The following is an 18595-nucleotide window of genomic DNA, read 5'->3' as shown; positions in this document are numbered from 1 at the left end:
TATCTATGGAGTCTCTCACCTTATATGAAATATTGTCATAGTTAGGGTACACCCAGAAAAGACTCTGAGTCAAGGACTTGAGTAAAATTGTTAATTTAGGAGTTGATCCCCAGAAGTATAGGTACGGCAATGGGAAAGTCAGACAGCATAGGGAAGGAAGCTCATAAAGGGTGGGGTCTCACACAGATAGCCACTGTGGTTAGCCTGGGCTCAAACTTAAGTGTGAAATCTGGGAGATTGGATACAACACATCTCTGAAGTATCTCTAAGGACCAAGGGACTGGTATAGTCATCTTCCAACTCCTTTCACACACTGATTGAGGCTAGTCCAGGATCCATTAACTGCCTGACACTGTCAGCTCCCTGTATGCAGGTCAAGAAAACACTATTGGTCTGAGAAATCCATCAGGCAAAGAATTGTAGTTGCTTTTAGTTAAAATCTATTGGATGGACATGCCTGGGAATGGACAAGGCCAAGGTGATATATGGGGTGTGAGGCCCTACTGTATCTTGCACAACTCTGCTGATAGTCTCCCTTGCCCTTTTTTGCAGGACAGGTTCAGCAGATAGGGACCCCTGGCAAGAGACAGAAAGATGGTGGAAAATGATAATAAGGCACTTATTAACCTGACTCCCTTCCTATGGGATTTTCTCAGATTAACTGTGTCTCTTGACCAAAGAGACTACTCACTACTCTGCCTTCTGAAGATCACGTATCCTCTTAAGGTGACCCTTTGTATAAGATTCTCACTTTCTGGGTTCCATTTACTTCTCCCTGTCCCTTGCTGCTATGAGCTCTGGTTTTTCACTATCCCTTCTAATTCTTTTACACTGTTCACATCTTTGTAAATAGTTGCTTTGTAAATACACCCTTCTCAAATTATCCTAATTTGAGTGTGCCATCTGTTTCCTGTTGAGACCATGATGGGAAAATGAAACATGAAACAGTGGCCAAATGGTCCTGAATGGTATTACCCACCCAGCTACAGCTACACAACTATAGGATTCTTCTCACAGAGAGCAAACCCCTGTTTGTTGACAGAGAAGGAGAACATTTGTGCCCAGATCGGTCATACAAAAGAAGAAAGAACTAAGCTAGAAACAATTCAGGCCCTTTTCCCAAATTTACCATTTGGATAAGTTACTCCTTCCTTGGGAGGATGATGAGGGTAGAAGAGATACTCTCTTCCCATCACTTTCAAAGAGGTGGGCTTTCTTACTCTATGGACCAAGGAGGGAAGGTTGAGAGGAGGAGAGAATGATTTCAACAATTCAGTGGACCTGAGCTCAGCAAAACCTGCTCATTTGATGTTCTCACAATCACAGTTGTGGGTTTGAGTCAGATGTCATAGCCTGGTGACAAACTGAAGGAGTAGTCGATGTGAGGGTTTACAAACAGCAGAGACCAATTAGAAAAGTGAATCACTCATGGTTTGGGACTAACAGTAAAACAACAAAGTCATTCCCATTACAAAATGAATACTTGCCCTCTATTCTTACAATTGCTGGTATTTTTTCTTTCTTTCCTTGGAATGTCCTCAGAACCCACCAGCCTGTGGCGTGAAAGAAGTTAAATTATGAATAATATTTGGCAAGCTTTACGTTTCCCACTTGTGCTGCACCCACAGCTCAGCCTATCACTCACCATTGGAGTCTCACTGAGTCATTATTTCTTCTTCTGGGAGTCCCCAAGAAGTGTCTCATGGTTGCTCAGTTCTTCTGACCCAGTGTTTTTGAGGGAGACAGTTATTTACCGTTTGGAGAAGCATCTTTTCAGTGGCTCTGCTTCTGCAGTCTTCACCAATGGTGAGGTGTCTCCTGACGCTTCCTGGGGTCTATGCCACTATCGTCACTCAGTGCTCTGTGCAGGAATAGGATGGATTCTCTTCTTCCTAACGTTGGGATGCCATAGGTCCCAAACAGAACTTCCAGTATCTCCAAATCAAAAAGTTGATTCTATATTTTCTCCCTAGATACACTTTCTGACTCCAAATCAACCTGACTCTACAGGCTATCTTAATATTCCTGGAACGGGGAAATCCCAAAGACCCAATAGTCAAGATGGTACTCTTTGTTTCCTTTCTCTGCCTCTTCCCTTCCCACCTCAACTCCTGAAACAATACATTTAGCACTCATAGATGGGATGGGCAGTTGTGCAGGTTGTGGTCTATGTGAATAGTGCCCTCTAGAGGTGTGCAATATGTAACATACTGAGTGGCCCTATTAGCATTAAGGTTATTATTGCTGACCTGCTGGAACAAAGATGTCTCCTTGTGGCTCTAGCAATCTATTTTTTTAGCTAGGAGCTATATTAAATGTAACCAGTAGTCTAAAACAATATCATTTAAAGAGTAGTCCATGGACTGACAGCAGCAGCAGCATCTAAGAGTTTGTTATAATGCAAATTCTCAGGTCCCATTTAGACCTGTGAATCAGAATCTTTGGGATTTAGACCTAAGGGTGTATATTAACAAGCTCCCCAGATGATTCTTATGCAGACTAAAGTTTGCGAAGAACTGGCCTTTCAATCAATTAATAGAAATGCCAATATTACAATTGTAGATTATGTACTCAAAAATGTTTATTCCTCCTTTATCCATGTTCTTCTATTGAATAATGCCTTCTTATACTATACCTTCTACAAAAAATTACTCCTGGAAGGGGGAAGGCTTATTTTAATTTTTTGCAGAAGTTGGATAATTTTTCTTTTTTATCTTGGTTACTATTTATTGCCAATCAGAACAAAAGATCTTTTGCCCCTTCCAATAATTTCTACTTTATGATAACATGCTTAGACAATTTTAGTACTCTTTTAGAGGTAAAAATGGATTTTTTCAAGTGCTATTATTTTTCAAATTGCTATTTTTGCATCAGACTCATTAACAATTCAAAATTTGAATTAGAAGTAACCTAAAACTGTCTTACTTTATGTCAATGAAGTCTATTAAATACAAACGAAATCCGTTTTTGCAACACTCAATTGAAGAACATATCACACCTTATGCAAATCTGTTCTCAGATTTCCTAGAAAATAAGCTAAGGAAAAGAAACTAAGTAAAATGTAATTTAAAATTACACTAATATGTCAGAACACAAGAAATAGGAAGGTCAAAATGCTGAACACATTTTTAGTTATAAAGGTGAGCTCAGGGGTGTTAATTGAATTATAAACCAGAAATGATGTTTTTAACAAATTCAAATAAATTCTTATTATTCAACTTGAACTTAAAGAAGGCATTGAAAAAAACTTCATGAACTCAGTAAAATTATCAGACTTCTGCAAAATCCTCCAAGTTCATTTATACTTTCCCTTTGACTTACTATAATCATTTTGTCTATAATTGAGAGGATGTATATAAAAGTACTTAGCATATACAAGACAAGGATGCCCACTGTCACCACTATTATTCAACATTGTGCTGGAAGTTTTAGCTAGAGCAATCAGGCAGGACAAAGAAATAAAAGGCATACAAATTGGAAAGGAAGAAGTAAAACTCTCATTATTTACAGATGATACGATACTATACTTGGAAGATCCTGAGAAATCTACAGCAAAGTTACTTGAGCTAATAAATTCAGCAAATTGGCGGGATATAAAATTAATGTGAAAAATCAGTAATATTTCTATACACAAGCAATGGCCTAGCTGAGGATTCATTTAAGGAAAAAATTCCATTCAAAATAGCAACTAAAAGAATCAAATACTTAGGAATGAACTTAACTAGGGATGTAAAGGACTTGTACACTGAAAACTAAATAACATTGCTAAAAGAAATCAAAGAAGATCTAAACAAGTGGAAAGACATTTCCTGCTCATGAATAGGAAGGCTAAATATAGTTTACATGTCAATTCTACCCAAATCAATCTAATAAATTGAACACAGTAACAATCAAAATTCCAACAACCTACTTTGAAGATTTGGAAAAGCTAACTACCAAATTCATCTGGAAGGAAAAGAGACCTTGAATAGCTAAAAGCATCCTAAAAAAGAAGAACGAAGCGGGAGGATTAACACTTCCAGACTTTAAAACCTATTATAAAGCCACAGTGGTCAAAACAACATGGTACTGGCACAAAGACAGAAGCACTGACCAATGGAATCGAATCGAGAGTGCAGGAATAGACCCCCAAATCTATGGTCAACTGATTTTTGACAAGGTCCCCAAATCCTCTGAGCTGGGACAAAATAGTCTTTTCAATAATTGGGCATATAAGAACTGGATATGAATAGCCAAAAGAATGAAAGAGGACCCCTCTCTTACACCCTACACAAAAATTAACTCAAAGTCGATCAAACACCTAAATATAAGTACTAGCACCATAAAGCTTCTAGAAGAAAATGTGGGGAAACATCTAAACTTTACACCTAAAGCACAAGCAACAAAGGAAAAATAGATAACGAGAACTCGTCAAAATCAAAAACTTCTGCACCTCAAAAGATTTTGTCAAAAAAAGTGAAGAGACAGCCAATTCAATGGAAGAAAATATTTGGAAATCACATATCAGACAAAGGTTTGACTTCTTGCATATACAAAGAAATCATGCAACTCAACAACAAAAGAACAAACAACCCAATCATTAAATGGGCTAAAGATATGAATAGGTATTTTCTGAAGAGCAAATACAGATGGCTCAAAAGCACATGAAGAGATGCTCATTTTCACTGGCTATAAGGGGAATGCAGAGCAAGACTACAATGAGATACCACCTCACACCTATAAGAATGGCTGCTATTAAACAGGAAACTATAAATGTTGGAGAGGATGTGGGGAAACTGGGACACTTATGCACTGCTGGTGGGAATGTATAATGGTGCAATCAGTATGGAACACTATTTGGCGGTTCCTTAGGAAACTAAGTATCGAATTGCCCTAAGACCCAGCAATAGCACTACTTTGTATATACCCAGAAGAGCTGAAAGCAAGGACACAAACAGACATTTGTGCACTGATGCTCATAGCAGCATTATTTACAATTGCCACAATATGAAAGCAAACCAATTGCCCACCAACAGACGAGTGGATCAACAAAATGTGGTATATACATAAGAGGGAATATTATGCAGCAGTAAAACAAAATGATGTCCTGAAGCACATGAAAAGATGGATGAGCCTTGAGGACATAATGCTGAGTGAAATTAGCCAGACACAAAAGCATAGATACTGTATGATTCCACTTTTATAACCAGCATAATATAGAGTCTTATAGTACAGAATATAGGGGACTTAGAGATATATAGAAGCTCTGTGAACTGTTAGCTAATGAGGTTGAACTCCAATGTAAGGGAATAGAAAGAAAGAAAGGTTTATTTGATCTGGAACTGAAATTTTCTGTAGTGCATAATCTAATTCAATCTATCTGTATAGCTCATTTGAACAATTGAAGCACAAGAAGCACAGAATAAGAAAAAGGTTCTTTAATCCTGTATAGATTATTGTAATACCGGGAAACGTCCTAGAGTATATTAAGCAAATAATCTAAAAGTATTGGCGAAGTTCCCTGAGGGAGGAGAGGAAAAATATGGAACTATTAAACCTTACCATCAGGAAATCCCCTGATTCTGTGTCAAACTTTAGGGGTAGCCAAATCAATAGGCCATGTCCTCGATCATGAGGCTTACTCTTGTGAAGCTTATGTGGGTAGCGGAGAAGCTTAACCTACCTATAGGCATGCCTAAGAGCTACTTCTGGAGGACTTCTGTTGTTTCTCAGATGTGGCTTCAGTCTCCCTAAGCCCAACTCTGCAAGTGAAATCATTGCCCTCCCCCCTACATGGGACATGACATCCAGGGGTGAAAGTCTCCCTAGCGACGTGGAAGATGACTCCCAGGGATGAATCCAGACATGGGATCAACAATTACATCCTGACCAAAAGGGGGAAAAGAAATGTAATAAATAAAGTATCAGTGGCAGAGAGAGTTCAAATAGAGTCAAGAGGCTTCTTTGGAGGTTGCTCTCATGCAAGCCTCATGTAGTCTTTGCTACTTATCATAACCTGCCAATCCCCAACCAGGACCATCCCAGCCAATCCTAAAGAACACCTTGGGCAATATATAAGATTCCACAAGGGTTCCAGCACTAGAGTAACTTTCCAGAAACCTGCACATTTGGGTCCCTCGTCCAAATAAGTCCTGAAACCTAGCCCAGCCTCTCCAGAACATCAGATAGTTCCATCTCCCTACCCCATATTAGTGACAGACCCTTCCAATAGCAAAAAATTTAGAATCGCATAGTCCAAATAACCCTAAAGAAAAGTATGGAAAGATCAAAGGTGATGGTGGAATTATACATGGAAGATAGGACTTAACAAATGAATATGAATGCTGAATCATTAAATTGATATCTCTTTTAGTCTCCAGTATTTTAGAGCAGCTAGAAGTAAAAACCTAAAATTGTGCAATTGTAACCCATGTTAAAGTCTGAAATATGTTCTACAACTAATTGTGGTGCTGCACTTTAAAATTTGTAGCTTTTTTTGTATATATGCTGTTTTTCACCAAAAAAAGTCAATTGTGATGATACAAAAATACTTAAGCCCTCTAGCCTCCTATATTCTAAAGCAGCTTGAAGGAAAAATATGAGACAATTGTATGGTAGCCCATGAGAAACTCTGGGGATCTGTCCTATAACCACTTGTTGCTTTGAAAACTATTGCTTTTTTTGTTTCTTTGCTTTGTATATATGTTATACTATACAATAAAAAAAGTTAAAAAAAAAAAAAAGACAACCCATTTCTGGTATATTGCATTTCATCAGCTTTAGCAAACTAAAACAATAAAATACACAAGTAAGCATTCACACACACACACACACACACACACACACAAGAAGGTACCTAGCATGTGAGTTGGCACATATACACATAATAAATGCTTGTTTCCTTTCTTTCTCTGTCTGATATAAATTTAAAAACATTAATTTTTCTGGTCATATATATATATCTGGGCTTTCTCTAACCATTTTTTCAAACAGCAAGTAAATAGGCTTAGAAAAGGGAATTAAAACTCCAGAGAAAATTAGAGCTTTATGAAGACAAAGTCTTTTAAGTGCTATTAAATGTTTAAAATATTACATAATTGTGCACATTAATGGTAAGCATTTTAACTTGAGTTTAGTTGTGTATATGGTGTCAATGCTTATATTTTAAACTACTGTTTTTAAGACATTACAATTTTAGATGAAGAATTCAATTGAGAGTGAAACCACGTGCCTCAGATGACAGATGATGGATCAAAAGGAATTCATATTTAAAATAAAAGCAAAAGAGTTTCTTTAAGTATTTTTACATCATTAACAGAAATTCAAGAATATACAAAAGGATTATTATTGAAATGACTAATCCTGTAGTCCTAGAATTCTGAATATTTTGCTGCTTATAATGAAAAGTTTTAGACTCATATTCAAAATGATATAAAATTGCATACAACTACAAGTTAAAATCAAAGCTATTAACGTGCATGACAGCTGTAACATGTTAATGACATTGTTTGAATTTTTTATGTGTGTGCACATATTTATGACACAAATGGATCACAGAATGCTCAGCTTGTTTAAGTTCAGAAAAACAGGGCCAACTTTATCTCCTTCCAGCTTAAAATTGGCATTCTCCAAGATTCCAGACTGAGTATAGAAAATGAAGGTCCCCAAACGCCCACAGAATAGGTAGCAGTTGAAGAACAGGGTTACTTAGCATTTGGGGGCACAGCAGACCAGAAGATTACATCCTAGTTAATGACAAACTGAGGATAGCTCAACCATTATGTACATGCTGTGGCTCTTTATGCAGCCAAATGGGCCAGTACTGTCTGGCCTTCTCTGTTTAATCATTTGGGTCATCAGAGTCTTCAATAAGACCATTAGGGATTTTAGATATCTGATTTGATCTCTTTATTGTACAGATGACATTCAGAAAGGGTAAGTGATTTGCTCAAATCATGAAGGCAGTAAGTGGAAGGACAGGTTCTTGAACTCAGCTCTCTCAGTTCTTAACCCAGTCTTTTCTCCAAGGTTACTAGCACTGTAAAAGCTGTGCTAGGGGCTGAAGTCAAGCATTTGGAGGTTCAAAGAGGAAGGGATTATAGTCCTGCCCAAATCTGCCTTGAGATTCAGACTGGCTCAAGTCAGAAGTCCTGAAAGAATCCTTGGCATGGTGTTAAATATATCTTCAAGGGTGACATAGGGTATATGAGATGCACTTGAAATGGCAGATTGGAGCCACATTGTGGAGTCGTCAACTTCCAGCCTAATGAATTCGGAATCAGTTTGGCATGACACGGGGTGCCCTTTCCAGTGCTTGGCACAGGGTAGGCATTTATGTATTATTTTTTATATGAATGAGTGTTCAGTTGATAGTTTGTGAGCTGGGACCTGGACATGTTCTTATCAGAGATAAACATCAAGCAATATTAGACTTTCAGTGAGGATTTGATCAAGACTTAAGGAGGGAAAGTGTTATCAAATTTTAATATTTACACCAATAGAATTTTTAATAGCTTTATTGATTTATATTTAGAACTTTTCAACGAAAGGATTGTTCATGGATAAATCTCACTGGTGTAATATTTAACGAAAGAAGCCAGACACAAAAAATCTGTGTCAGTTCAGGTACTCTAGGAAGCAGATGCCAAGATGGAATTGAAGTGCAAGAAATGTATTATGACAAATAAAGGAGAGACAGAGAGGAACTTGGAGGGAGAGTCATCATATGACAATGCAAGTCTGACACCTATGAAAGGAGAGGGGAATGAAAGGAGGACCAGGTAGGAGGAGCCTCACACTGTAGGGAAGCTCTGGAAAGCCTTGGCCATGCTGATGGGGATCCTTAGAGCAATGATTGCCCATTACAGGATCCTGCATTGGCAGAAATAGCTTGGTTCTAGTACCACTGCCATTTTCAGTTATGGACTGGGGGAAGCCTACAGAGAGCATGGCTTTTGTAGAAATACGGTGCAGCAGCTAGAGGCTGTCACCTTACTGCATTCTCTCCTGAAGGGAAATGAGTGGCACGTATCCAAGGGGAGGTGTCCTAGTGGACAGAATGGCATCAACAACCAGAGAGCTAAGTTGGACAGGAGAATAAAGTGCATTTTGTGGTCAACTTGTGGCATCAAAGTGTTTAACACACACCTTGTCAGCTTCAGGAGAGAAAGATGTCAATTATATGTAGACTTGAGGCAATGAGCTGAATTGTTTGAACTGAAAGGCTGTTTTTCAGGTCCAAGTGAATGGTTTTCAGGTCCAGGGCTGGTTTAGATGGATGAATCTACTGAAAAGTCATTCTCTCGGCCCTGTGCTCACTGCTGATGTTGTTATATCTCTGGTGAAAAGCCAAGCATATAACACACAAAGCTCTTGTTTCTATGCATAAAAAAAAAATTGTCTGGTAAAAGATTAAGCTTGAGCAAAGTTGAAAGGTAGTTAATTAGCGGTGTGAAAATGTTCATATATTATATGTGACTCTGGGCAAAAATATTATTCAAGAGAAAATCCAGGAGACTATAAAGCATTTACATATTCCTGATTTTAGGGATTTAAAAATATCTCAGGACATCTTTCTTGGAAATTTTTAAAGTCTGCAGTGAACACATCTAGACCAGAATGGTCTTTTTCATCTTTGGTCCCTCAGTGCCTGGCACAGGAAGAATTTTCTAAAAAGCCATGTTGGAGAAAAGGTCAGTGTGTCCCCAGTCTGGTCTTGGTGGGTGTATCAGTCGGGATTTCACTAGAGAAACTGGAACAGCATATTTACAGAGAATATGCATGGTACATGTTTTATATATTAAGAGATTTATTGCAGGGAAATTGGCTTACACGACTGTGGGGGCTGGCTAGGCAAGTTCCAATCTGTAAGAGAAGCTGTCAGGAAGGCTAGAACTCTTGGGTGGGAACCTAAGCTAGAGTCCACAGGTTCTCAGTTCTTTAGCTATACTCTTAAGGCTTTTCAACCTGTTTGGATGAGGCCCACCCAGATTACGGAGGATAATTTCTTTTACTTAAAATCAACTACTTATGGATACTAATCATGTCTACAAAATACCTGCATAGCCTCTAGATTAGCGCTTGGGGACTATAGCCAAACTGACACCTAGAACTGACCATCAAAGCGGGCAAGGTATACTTGAACAATAGAAGCCACCTAGAAAACCCCTGTGTATCCAGCAAGGGGTGTGGGGACCTGCCAGAGAGACTAATCAGCACCCACCCATTCCAAAACTGGGTAAGAGACCCAGGAGGACCAACCTTGAGATTTACCTTGACACAGAGCCACATTTTTTAGGCCTCTGGTGCCATACTGAAGGTCAAACTGGGGCCAACTTGTCTGAGCTCACAGGAGAAGACCCAACTAAAGGAGAGGAATTCATAGGAGAAGAAATTTCTGATGCTTATCCTTAAGTAAGTCGCTGATTTTCATTATTAATTATTAAGTTCAGGGTTTACCAAAATAAATCCTTACATATGTTTCAGTACTTTGCTTATTTCCAATGTCCTTTTACCCATATTATTTCATTAGCCCCTCATACAACCTATGGCATCTGCAGAATGGGTCCAGTTTTTCCCATAACTTGAAATTTGAAATGGAGAAAGCAAGGTCTTTGGGCCCAGGACTCGCTGAAATCTATGAAATTATTAGTCACCAAGTTGTTTCTAAAATTCTGGACTTCTGACATTTACTCCCATGTGAAACTTCCCGAGCAATAGAATTCGTGCTGGTCTTTGTAAATTCTGATTTGGGGAGAAAGAATGGAAAGAAGCTGGCTGGTAGCCAGGAATGGTAGTAAATGCTGAAAGCAAGAATCATAAAACAGGTAAGTGAAAAATATAAAAATACTCAATCCCCCTTAAATAATGGTATGTGTAATTATATGAAATCAACAAATAATTAATGAACTCAAAATAAGAGAAAGGAAACTAAACCAGTTGCTAAATTTAAAACAACCCCTGAAGAGACACTCAAGTTTGGACCTGGAGTGAGTATTTCATTACAAGGTCCTCTACAGTGTGACTAGCCGGGCAACACAAGGGGCAGGGATGGGCCGTTGAGGAACTAAGGTCAACTGGGAAGGCTGGTTTATTCTGAGGTCAGGCTTAGGCTTTCAGACTTCCAAACAATCTGAGAAAGCAGAGTACCACATAACGTGAGGTTATTTCCCATCCATATATCGTTCCCCACGCCTCCTCATCTTGGCAGAGGTTTCTGTACTTCCCAGACTCGTCAAAACAAGTCACCAACATGATGAGAGTGTGATCCAAGGGAAAACTTCATATTCAAACCCATAAATCCATGAATTGATGATTCTGGAGGATTTCCTGTCAATGCTCGGCAGTAAATTTGTACTCACGGCACAGTCCATCCCATTTCCCCACGATAATGAAGAATACAATTTGTATGAATATCTGAAGACCTCAGATAATCCTCAAACCTAATTTTAGGTTTAATAGTTTCAACTTCCTGCTTCACTAAACAGCTGTTCTTTAGGTCAGTTCTTCCTCTAGCCCTTCCTTTGCAAATCCTACTGGAGGCAAAATAGCATGCACAAACAGGTACCCTGCTTGTTTTTTTTTAAATATACTAAAAGTGTCACTGAAAAGTTGTATGTAAATTGTGTTGCAGTTTAAATGCAGTGAGGGGGTATGCAAATTTAAAATCATCCTGAGGTAAAGGAAGGAGTCCTGTGATTTTGCCATATTCATGTCTTGATTTACCTGCCCTATTGTATTGACCACATTTTCTAGCTTCTGTAAATTGGTGTTTAATATCTATAGGTCTCCCCAGGTGGCCAAGCCCCACCTACACATCTGTTACCCATACACAATTCCAACCCCGGTTTAGGAGAGCTCCTTTCAAATATAGCTAGCCCATCTTATGTTGGTGTGTCTCCGCCCCACCCTTGCACACATCCCACAGAAACCGCAATAAAGACATTTTCTCAATTCAGCTTGCTCACTCTCTCTCTCTCTCTGCCTGATGACCAACCCTGGTATTTTCCCTGTGTGTTCCTGCATGGCATGCTACCCTTTCCCCAGGAACTGAAAGTCTAAATCTCTCAAACTCTACCAATCTCTCTTTCTTGATCTGCGGCTGACCTCACCATACCCCACTCAAGGCAAGACAAACAAAATACATATAATTCTGTTTTGCAAATCATACTTGTTTAAAGTAGGACAAAATAATATTACTAGAAAGAAAGCAAGAAATACAATTTATTAAGCGCCTACTACATACGTTTGCTGGACACTGCAGAATTCTCAGTGAGAATCAGGAGAATTTCATGTCTGTGCTTTCTAGTAAGTATTTTGCAGCCCAAGATTAATGCTAGGGATAGGCATTAAGTTTCTAACGAAAGGCAAGCTCAAATATCTAGCACAATTATTGAACAGTAAACGTGCAAAGGCTTAAGATAGAACAATGAATCACGTTTCATTTCCCTGCTTGAACAGGAGAAGCTACTCTTTGTTCTGCCTTTCCTTTATGCTCAGCAAATGCTGGCTCCCCCCCAACGATAAAGCATTCTTTTTGTGCTGTGCCCTTAGCTTCCCTGGGCATAGAATGGCAGCTTCTGTATGCAGATGCTGGAAAAAATCTTTCTGAGAGTGTTTACATAGTAGTTGTCTCTTGAGTACATGCTTATTTTTAGTGGTAAATTATCAGAGCTTGTGAAGCTGAAACCTCAGCTACTTTTTGCATGTGGTTTCAGTAGCTGAATTTCTGACTAGAGGATGATAGGCCATACATCTATCAGCCATGGTGGTTGTTTCCAGACCTCATTTGCCTATCGTGCCAGGTAAATGAAATTGATTAATGACTCACTGATTTAACAACGGGCGGGGTGTGTGTGTGCACAAAATGCTTATTTTTAGATTATTCATATTCAGAAGTCTCTTTATTCATTACCAGAAAGAATGAGTGAGAATATTACTCTTTATGGAAGTAGAAACCTCATATCAATGATCTCAGTTATTTGCTTCAGCATCTTCAGAGAGTCAGAGCAAAGAAAAAGGGTCAAATCCTAAGACCTGGTGGCAAAACAGCTCAAATCGCTAAAAGGGAGTAAAGGCTGCCTTGGATACTTAGGATTCCACAGAGGCTGCCCTCAGCGACATCCCTAATACTGAGGGAAACTAACAAAGATTGCTCTGACTCCTCCTGAAAGGGACCCTGGAGAACACAATCAACTCAAATCCAAGAGATTTCTTCTTATGAGGCACAGCAAATGAAGAGCAGTGGATATGTACTACTGGGCCCACTGATTTGCCCTTATTCCATTCTCAGAAATTTAGGATGCAGTTCTACTAACTATTGGCCAGCAGGGTTTAAGGGTAATATCTATTTTGTTTTTTAAAATCAGGATTCTTTTAGTTCCAAGGGACAGAAATTCAGCCTAACTTCTTACACTTTTAATCTAACTTTTGAAACTTTTGAGTTACATGAGCCAAAGAACAAAATACACCCTTACAAAACTTTTTGCTTGCATGTGTTTTTCTGTTCTTTTTTTTTTATTTCATATCATTGAAGTCTGAGAAATACATCCAAAGAGTTCAAATGATGTCATCAGTGTCCCGTGTGTCTCCCCATCTTTTGACACTGTTTGGCTTTATTCCATCTGCAGACTCTTTCCAAATGGTGAGCAAGTTTCACATAGTACTAGATTAGAAATCACAGTGGAAAAAATAGCTTCTTTTGCTGATGTTCAGACATCAATCCCAGAAGTGGACTCTGATTGGCTCTGCTTGGAGCACATGTACGCCTCTAGACCAATCACTATGCCCTGAGGGACATGGTCCTGTGATTGGATAACCTGAGTCATGTGCCTGCTCCCATGGTCAAATGAGGCAGGACCCCTGTGATTAAAAGCTTCATCAGTACCCTGTATAAAGTAGGTAGATTCTCCAAGAAGTTGTATCAATTTACCAGGCCACCGTGACAGTTACCACACAATGGGTTGGCTTAAACTACAAGCTCAGGATTTGAGGCTAAGATTTGAGGCTAGAAGATGTCCAAAATCAAGACATCAGCCTTCTCCTGAAAATCTTAGTATTCTAGTGCTGGCTTCAGGCAATACTTGGAGTTCCTTGGCTTGTATTTCCTCTAGCCTTCTCTCTTCTTGATTCTGTAACTCCCGAGTTCTCATTATAAGGCCTCTAGTAATCCACATTAAGACCCACCCTCATTCAATTGGGCCACATCTTAACTAAAAATAACATCTTCAAGAGATCCAATTTACAGTGAGCTCATACTCATAGGGACATGGATTAAGATTAAGAATTTATTTGCCAGGGTACATTATTCAACCTACCACAGAAGGATGAGGATAAACAAAATAAATGCCCACTATGACATATAAGTGTCCATTAAACTTCTGGTCTTGAAAATAAGCAGGAGATTGTCAACTGCTCTTCTTTCTCTCTCTCTTCCTCTGCTTTTCTGGTTATTTGTGATGCTGTGTGGAATGTGTGGGCTTAGGATAGGTCCAAATAAGTTACACTCTAACCTACATGATACCTTCATTAAGCCAAATTCTTCTGTTAGGGTACCCACCCAGTGATGTTTGGTAGGCAAAGATGTAGAGAATTACGAGCTTATTAGGAGGCAGAACTTAGTTTCATTGATCTTGTTTCTGCTGTTACACTGAGCACAGTGTCCAGCCCACATAAACTCTAAATCATCATTTGCTGAATTGAGTCACAGAGGCCAACATGGCTTCTGAGTGCTTAGTAGGTCCAGTGACTGAAGAATCTACGTCCTCAGAGACCTTAGAATTTCCCCATACTCTTCCACACTTGAAATTCCATCTTTTCAAAAGAATTCCCTTTAATTAAAGAATTTGAAAGCGTTCAGGCAGGTAATATATGAGGTAGGTATAGTGTGATGGTGAAGTTTTAGTAGGCTTGTTTTAAAAATTCCCAGTTCTGCCACTTATGTATTCGGGTAGCTTAGGCAAGTTATTTAATCTCTTGGATGCTCAGTTTCCACTGAGAATCATTATCCTCTGTGAAAGGGCTATAGCAAAACCTACCTTACAGATTGATCTGAGGAGTAACCAAAATAGTATTTGAAGAATCAGCATAGTAAGTAGTAGATTTTTCGGTTATTTTTGAAACAGGAACAGGTATTAATAAGTGCACCAGGGATGGAAGAAGTGCTTGCAGTGAAAAGTGGCTGAATGGGGAAATTGAGGGTCCAGAAGACAAAATTAATTTACTTAAAACTTGCCCACAACAATGTATTTGCATTGTTTTGACTATAAAACCGAATAATTGCTTAAAAAGTTGTGTCAATCAATTAATTGCCTGTTCTTCTTGCATCTCTGCGTCAGGTCCTCTAAGTGTGATCCTGTATCTTTTTATCTCCATCTGTTGGCATCATAGCAAAATTGCAGGGATAGCTATCAAACTGAAACAATAATTGCCCTAAAATTAGATGCCAAAAAAACAAATATCAGAAGTGAGAACAGCTTTGAGGATGAACACCAGTTGTTGGCATTTTTATTAAACCCAAAAACACATTCATAAAGTTTACTAGAATATGAAAATTTCAAATAAATACTTTAGTATTAAACCTCTCTTTTATAGTTCCTAAAATGTAAAATATCTCCCCAGGGAAAGAATTCTTCCCCCAACCCCAATGCATTATGCTGATTTAAGTAGTAACGTATTTCAGGGAGTTTTCATTTCTACCAATGCAAAGCTATTTAAAGGTCCACTGAGTGCAACTAAAAATAAAAGCTCAAAGTGGGCCTGCTGCTAATGCTCTGTACATCCCACTTGCCAAAGAACTAGTTGGCTTGTAGCTGTTATTGATGTTTGGTAGATCCATTGTTATACATTGATTATTTCCTTGTTGGCCAACTGGGAGATATGGGTTGCTTGATTATCACTGTGTAATTATTCACTTTTAGCATGAGCTGTATATTACAAACTTATAAAGAATTGGGCTTGTGTTGATTTTGAAAATATTTGTATTGTGATTTCAAAAAGAACAAAATCTAAAATAATAGAGAAACAATAATCAGTTCCATGTTAGGCCCCCAAGGAGCCACACTTACTAATAGGTTTGACCCAAGCTGCTTTTCTAGCTCAGGCTATGCCTCTACGGGTTTCTTTTCTTCCTTCCTACAGATCTGGAGGGTCTGGCCCTCTCTGGTTTCCTCTGGGGAAATAGGAAATGCACAAATGAGGCAATGGCAGAGATAAAAGTATTTATAAGATTTTATAAAATCTTACAAAGTATTCCCTTGGCAATCATCCCTGATGGCTCTCCTTCAGTACCCTGGAGACGTCTCATGCTCAACATGACTGAACCTTGAGTTGCTGTTGCTTTCTCTGCCAAACTTATCAATGCATCCTTGATTACTAGGTTGTGTTTTGGTACCATTTTCACTGACTCAACCTGACTAGAAACTCCACTCACCTTTGATTAGCTTTTGTCCTTTGTCTCTTTATACCTAATTGATCATCAGTCCTTCTATAGATTAAACCCAAAAGATATCTTAATTCTGCTTTCCCCTCTCTATTTTAACTGCCACTGTCTGATTCAGACACTTACTGTTTTTTACATGGACTTTGGTTTAAGAGTTGCCAATGGCCTCTTGCCCTCTCTTCTTACACATTTTTCTCCTATTTGTTATCCACGCAACAGCCAGATATATTTTTACAAAACATACATATGATGATTTCACTCCCTTGTTTAAAAAACAAAATCTAGTCATCCAAGATTTTAGTTAATAACCCTGGCCCGTGCAAACACTTATTAATATTTAAGGATTCCTTCATGAAAAGAATTGAGGATTGTAATTAATATTGCAACAAAGTCTATGGAAATACGAAGCTTAATGAAGCAAGATCAGCACAAACAATTTATTAGAACTTGACCTAGGAAGCTATCCTTTATTATGCTGAGAGTGTTATTTCAGAACTCTAAGACCAAGACTTCTTATAGAGATTTATTGATCTCCATCTGTACCTCAGAATGGAAACTTAAAACATTAATTGGTTAAAAGCTAAAGCAGACTATATTTATTAAAAAGATAATTGAGCCTTTTTTTCTATTCAAAATCAATATCAAGACAAGATTAGATAATGAACTACCACTATTCTTAGGTAATGCTAATTTAGACCATATCTATTTTCAGCAACAACAACCACAAAAAAAAAAAAAAAAAACCCACAGAAACTGGTTTAAAGTATTTGGAAATTGAAAAGGAAATTTTAGAGATGGTAATGCTTTTTTCATAATTTTCTAATTATGTAGCATAAGATGCTATGAAATGTAAATGATTAATAGCCAATTTATATTTCCCCTTTGTAATTACCTTTTGAACATATCATTAGATAAACCTAAAATACGATATATAAATATATGTAAGTTATAAAGCATAATATAATAAAAAGCAGTGATTCCACCACCCAATCCAAACACTGACACATTGCCTATAATTTCCTTATACCTATTTGCTTCTCCCTTACGTAACTCCCATTTCTTCCGCAGGGATAACCCAAGCTGAGACTGTTGTAACTGGGAATAGTCTAAAACAGCATGTGATAAGATGAAGGTTTGGAGCTGGATCATCTATTCCCTGCTGGCAATGAGGCCCCATCCCCGGTGTAGATGAAATACAGGTAGCACTGGCGTGAGGTGGCAGCCCAGTTGTTAACATCCTTACCAGAGGTGAATTGAGATGGTGTGCTGGTGAGGGGTAACACACTAATTGACTGTGATGTATCAGGCTGCTGAGGAGTTATGGGGGAAATGGTAGCTCTAACAGCCATGGGATTGGATGGCTATGGCTAAGCATATTGATGTCCTACAAAGAGATAATGAAAATCTTGAAGTAATTAACAAACAATTGAAACACTAGATATGAAAGCTAGAAGACCTCCCTAGTAGCTTACAAGGGGCTTTTCAAGTCCTGAAGTAGGAGGACAGAGAAAGCTGAGGACCAGGTCCAGGCCCAAGGCTTAATAGTCAAGTTGCCAAGTTTCAGAGAAGGTTAAGCATTCAACCAAGAGAGGTCTTTTATGTCAAGATCTAGACTCTGTTTTGGGGAAATTGGGACCCTGATATTTGGGATGTAGACATCTGAGTAAATCACCCTAAAACATTGAAAGCCTAGATTCCTGAATCTCGTAAGCCTTCAAATAGAAGTATCTCACCCCTCCCTATTAAGAACTAGTAAACTTGCCTCCTTGAGGCAATTCACAGGTCTCTTCCACACATGAAAACGTGTGACCCTCTCAGGATCTGCTCCCTACCTCTCCTCCCAATCCTCAGCCTATAATTCGGGTTAAGTCATGGCATCACCCAGCTGGGTAATGTTATGGAGCTAACAGGATAGGAAAAGGACTATGCCATGTAGAAGTTGCAAGACCTAGTCAACATGTGCCAGTAGCAGCCAGGAGGGATGAGATTCTGAGGAAGCTTCATCAAGGGGATAGGAATTCAAGATAGGAGCAAATTTTTTAAATTTGAGATCACTCTCCCAGGTACAGGGACTCAGGAGATAGAACAGACTTGCTTCTAGAATGACTCCTGAAATGTGGGAAAAGTGATGGTTCATGCCAAGTTGAAATGCCAAAATTGCCATTGCAAACAGTGGAG

The 18595-nt window shown here is 38.6% G+C and overlaps 1 long non-coding RNA gene across 1 annotated transcript; it reads left to right on the top strand.

Annotated features, from left to right (window-relative positions):
- Positions 1–8680: 8680 nt before the first annotated feature.
- Positions 8681–17632, top strand: LOC143676492 (uncharacterized). Its single transcript, XR_013172139.1, has 4 exons — positions 8681–8759; positions 9527–9671; positions 10277–10392; positions 17486–17632. It is a non-coding gene; the product is annotated as an uncharacterized LOC143676492 (long non-coding RNA).
- Positions 17633–18595: the final 963 nt, after the last annotated feature.

This window comes from Tamandua tetradactyla, chromosome 3 (assembly GCF_023851605.1).
Source record: "Tamandua tetradactyla isolate mTamTet1 chromosome 3, mTamTet1.pri, whole genome shotgun sequence".
In the NCBI taxonomy this organism is placed as follows: Eukaryota; Metazoa; Chordata; class Mammalia; order Pilosa; family Myrmecophagidae; genus Tamandua; species Tamandua tetradactyla.
Note: the sequence above shows the minus strand (reverse complement) of the source record. Positions and strands in the feature narration are given on the sequence as shown.